The following is a 5,572-nucleotide window of genomic DNA, read 5'->3' as shown; positions in this document are numbered from 1 at the left end:
TATTAGATTTGTTTCCTCCATAAGAAGCAGCTTTTCTAGAGTAAAACTAATTTTTGTCCTTGCATTCTTAAAATGAGTGGCATATAGACTCCCAAATAAATGCCTGTTGAATGAATTCCTCAACCACAGTACATATGTATGTGTATATATTTACTCCATTGGTCAATAGTATCGGATTTCTACATTTAAAAATTTTATTTATTTAAATTTCCTTTTAGAGGGACATCATTTAGGAAAAGAAGTTTTTACGGTTTCCTTAAATAACCATTGTGTCATAAAGAAATACGTTGTAATGTGTGTCACACATTTTCTCTGCACTCTACATTGGTTATCTCTGTTTAATCTTCCAGCAACTCGGTGAAGCAGGCACTGTTTTTATCCTCACCATTTCAGAAATGAGGAAAACGAACTCAGAAATTAAGCAACTTGTTCAAGTCACACAACTGTTAAACTATTCTGGAGTCTTGCTCCAAAATCTTTTAACATTTGTTGTTGTTGTTGTTTCAGTGTTTACATTGCATACAGATCACACATTTCATAACTAGCTATGCGCTTAAAGAAGCGCATAGCTAGTTATGAAATGTGTGATCTGTATGACTGTGTAATCTTATGTGTAAGACTTTTGAGGTTCATCCATATTGTACCATGTATTGTTGTTTGCTCCTTTTTATTGCTGCATTGTATCCCATTTATTGAATATACCACACTTTGTTTATTCATTCACTAGTTTATAGACACTTGAATTGTTCCTTCTTTGAGCTGTTGTTAGTGATATTTGTGTGAACATTTGTATGTAGATGTTTGTGTTGGCATATATTTGTCTTTTTTCCTTTTGGGTAGATGCCTATGAGTGGAATTGCTGGGTCAGATAGTAAATTTAACTTTTTAAGGAATGGCCGGTATTCCAAAGTCATTCCCATCAGCCGTGTATGGGAGTGCTAATTTTTCTTCACCCTTGGCAACACTGTTACTATTTTTTTATTATCATTACAGTCAGTCAAGTGGGTATGAAGCATTATCTCGTTGTGATTTTAATTTCTATAGTGGCTTATGACGTTGAACATCTTTTCATGTGCTTTTAGCCATACATACATCTTTTTGGAAATATCTGTTCAAATCTTTTGCTCAGTTTTTAATTGAGTTGTTTGTCTCATTGTGTTGCAGTGGTTCTTTTTATAGATACAAGCCCTGTATCAGATACATGATTTGCAATGTGATATTGCAGTTTTCTCGTCAGATGTGAGAAGAAATATTTTCTCCAAGTCTGTGGCTTGTCTTTGATTTTTTTCCCCCTCCATAGTGTCTTTCGAAGCACAAAATGTTTCGTTTTTATGAAGTCTAATCATATGTTTTTTCTTTTATGGACTTTCTCTTGTGTCAAATATAAGAATTCTTCACACAAAGTTAACAAAGATTTTCTCCTGTGTTTTCTTCTATAATTTTTATAGTTATGACCCTTGTAGTTAGGGCTGTGATCTGTTTTGTGTTAATTTTCATATATGGTGTGAGCGATCCATTTTGTGTTAATTTTTGTATGTGGTGTGAGGCAGTGGCATCTGATTGTCCCAGAACCATTTGCTGAAAAGAATGTCCTTTTTGCATTGAATTTTTGGTGCCTTTTTTGAAAATCAATGGTGAGGGTTTTGTTTTCTCTCAGTTATGTTCCAGTGATCTATTTTTCTATCCTTACACCAGTGCTATAGTCTAATTACTATGGCTTTATAATACATTTTCAAATTGGGAAGTATAAATCCTCCAACTTTGTTCTTCCTTTTCAAAATTATGTTTGCTATTTGGGTCTTCAGCATTTTTATGTATATTTTAGTATCAGCATGTCCATTTCTGTAAAAAAATGTCTTTTGGGATCTTGGTAGGGATTGTGTTGAATCTATAGATGCATTTAGAAAGAATACCATGTTAATACTGAGTTTTCTAATCCAAGAACATGGAATGTGTCTGTTTATTTGGCTCTTTTAAAATTTCTCTCAGCAATGTTTTGTAGTTTTTAATAGAGAACTCTTATGCTTCTTCTGTTAAATTCATTCCTAATTATTTTTTTATTTTGAATTCTGTTGTGAATGGAATTATTTCCTTGATGTTATTTTTGAATTGTTCATTGCTAGTATATAGAAATACAGTTGGTTTTTTATATTGACCATGGATCTTGTGACCTTCCTGAACTTGTTTACTAGTTCTAGTTAGATTATTTTATTCATATACTTATGTATTGTAGATTTCTAAGGATTTTCTACATATAGTAAAATAAATAATGTAGAATAAAGACAGTTTTACTTTATTTCCAATCTAAATTCCTTTTCTTTTTCTTACCTGATTGCACTGACTAGAATCTCTAGTAAAATGTTGAATAGAAGTGAGAATGGACATTTTGCTTTTATTCCTGAATTTAGGAAGAAAGTATTCAGTCTTTCACTTTCAAGTATAATGTTGATTATGGGGTTTTCATAAATGGCTTGTGTTAGGTTGAGGAAATACCCTTTTCTGGTTTGTGATAAGTTTCCCCCCTCCCCAAGTCATGAATGCATGTTGCATTTTGTTTTACGCTTTCTGTTTCTCTATTGAAATAACCATGTGGTTTGGTTCTTTGTTCTGTTAATGTGGTATATGATATTAATTGATTTTCTGATATTAAACCAACCTTGTATTCCTGAGATAATACCCATTTTGTAGTGGAGGATAATCCTTTGTATATGCTGCTATATTTGGTTTGCTAATAGTTTGTTGAGAATATTATTATTTTGTGTGTATTTATGAAGGGTATTGGTCTGCAGTGTCCTATTCTTATGATGTCTTTCTGGCTGTTGTATCATGGTAATATTGGCCTCACAGAATGAGGTGTGAAGTGTCCTCTCCTCCTCTGAATAACTTTGTGAAGGACTGGCATTATTTCTTCTTTAAATGTTTGATAGAATTTACCAGTGAACATGTATTGGCTTAGGCTTTGTGTGTGTATGGGAAGATGTATAATTACCATTTATGCATTTGTTTTGCTTTAGGTCTGTTTAGCTATTCTGTTTCTTCTTCAGCCAGTTTTAGTAATTTGTGTCTTTTTAGGGATTCATTCATTTCATCTAAGTTATTTTATTTGTGGATACAAATCTGTTCATTGTATTCCCTTATAATGCATTTAATTTCTGTAGGGCCTGTAGTGTTGTCCCCTCTTTCATTTGATTTTGATAATTTGTGATGTCTTGCTCATTTTCTTGGTCAGTCTAGCTAAAGGTCTGCTAATTTGCTAAGTCTTTCAAGGTAATAATTTTTGGTTTCATTGATTTTTCTCTGTTTCTATTTCATTGCTTTCTGCTCTAATCCTTATTCTTTCTTTCATTCTAGCTTTTGGCTAAGTTTGTGTTGTCATCCCCCTCCTCCCCGCTGCCACTTTTTAAAGATTTTTAAGGTGTTACTGATTTGAGATTAATCTTTAATATGTTGTTGTTGTTTGTTGTTATGAGCTGTCGAGTCGGACCCGACTCATAGCGACCCGTCCTTGGGTTTCCGAGGCAGTATCACTATGGAAGTAGGTTGCCCCATCTTCCTTCCGAGGAGTGGCTGGTGGGTTTGAACCGCCAGCCTTCTGGTTAGCAGTCAAGTGTGTTTAGGCACTATACTACCAGAGCTCCTTTTTATAAATACAGACATTTAAAGTAATTAACTAACTTCTAAGCACTGCTTTAGCTGCATCCACTAAATTTTTTAAAAAATTCATTTTGTTGTTGAGAATATACACAGTGAAACATATACCAATTCAACAATATTTACATGTATGATTTAGTGGCATTGATTAAATTCTTCAAGTTGTACAGAAGTCTTACCTCCCTTTTCTGAGTTGGTTCTCCACCATTAACATAAATTTACTGCCCCGTAAGGTTCCTATCCGGTTTTTCAAGTCACTGTTGTCAATTTGAGGAGCTCTGGTGATGTGGTGCCTCAGGCATTTGACTGCTAACCAGAAGGCTGGTGGTTCAAACCCACCAGCCACTTCTCAGAAGGAAGATTGAGCAATCTCCTTCCATAGAGATACTGCCTCAGAAACCCAAGGAGGGGTCGCTGTGAGTCAGGATTGACTCGACAGTGAGTTTGGTTTTTGGTTTTGAGTTGTCAATTTGATCCCATATATAGAGATAGTTCTTAAAAAAGTATACTACTCAAAGCAGACATTTTTTGCTGGTTAAATTATTTGGATTTAAGATGACTTCAGGGGGTATTTTTGGTTCAAGGTTTAAAGATTATATATCAGGGCAGTAGTTTCAGGGCTTTGTCCATTCTCTGTGGTGCCAGAAAGTCTAGAGACCATTAAATTCCATTTTGTATTTTCCCCCTTTTGATCAGGATTCTTCTGTGAAATCTTTGATAAAAATGTTCAGTGATGGTAGCTGGACACCATCCATTTCTTCTGGTCTTATGGCAAGGGGGGCAGTTGTTCATGGATGAAATTACCCACATAATCCATAGCCTCCTCCTATTCCTGACTCTCCTTCATCTGTTGCTTTAGGTGAATAGAGGCCGATTGTGACTTGGATGGTTGTTTGCAAGTTTTTAAGACCCTAGGCTCTACATAACAAACTAGAAGGTAGAACAGAAGCACTAAACATGTTATTAGGTCAGTTAACTGGGATATCCCATGAAACCATGACCTTGAATCTCTAAACCAAGGAACCAAATTCCATGAGGTGTTTGGTTGTACATAAGCAGCCTCAGCAGCTATTCTTTTATTTTTGTTGTTGTTTTGGTGACTTTATGCTGCTCTAACAGAAATACCACAAATGGGATGGCTTTAACAAACAGGAGTTTATTCTTTTACAGTTTTGGAGGCTAGAAGTCTGAGTTCAAAGTGCCAGACTCTAAGGGCTTTCATCACTCAGGCAGCTGCTGGCTGCCGAGTCTGATAAATCTAAGGTTGGCAAGTAAAATGGGCAGTCCTGATATTACCAAACCACACAGCAGGCCATTAATTCAAGTCCATTAAAAGTCCCAAGATTGGCAGAACAGGGAAAGCTGCTGAACAACGACTTGGCTGCATGGAGGGTTCAAGCATGCCATAAGCTATAGACCATTCCCCAAGACTTCTCCTTATACACAGGAAGCAGACCACATAGTCAAAGCAGCTTCTCAGCTGCTCCAATAGATTCCACCATGGAGTTTATTACCAGTCTCACCATGGGGAATAACTACATCCAGCTGCCCAGCCAAGTTGACACACAAACTTAACTACCACACTCAGCATGTTTTCTAGCTCCATCCATATTATAGCATGTATCAAAACTTCATTTCTCCTACTGGCTGATAAGTATTCCAGAATGTATCACATTTTGTTTATCCATTCATCTATTGATGGACATTTAAGTTGTTTTCGCCTTTGGCTATTGTGAATAGTGCTCCAGGGAGTGTACAGGTCTCTGAGTTGGAAGTCTGTTGGATGCATACCTAGAGTATCCGGTGAATTTTGGTAGTGTGTTTTCATTTTCATTTAGTTCTAATTTCCTGTGAGATGTTATCTGTGATCTATGATTTTAGATATGTGTCATTTCCAATATTTGTAGATTTCTCAAGTTTC

This window comes from Orycteropus afer, unplaced genomic scaffold (genome assembly GCF_000298275.1).
Source record: "Orycteropus afer afer isolate SDZICR_OR568_19922 unplaced genomic scaffold, OryAfe1.0 scaffold00009, whole genome shotgun sequence".
Classification (NCBI taxonomy): Eukaryota; Metazoa; Chordata; class Mammalia; order Tubulidentata; family Orycteropodidae; genus Orycteropus; species Orycteropus afer.
Note: the sequence above shows the minus strand (reverse complement) of the source record.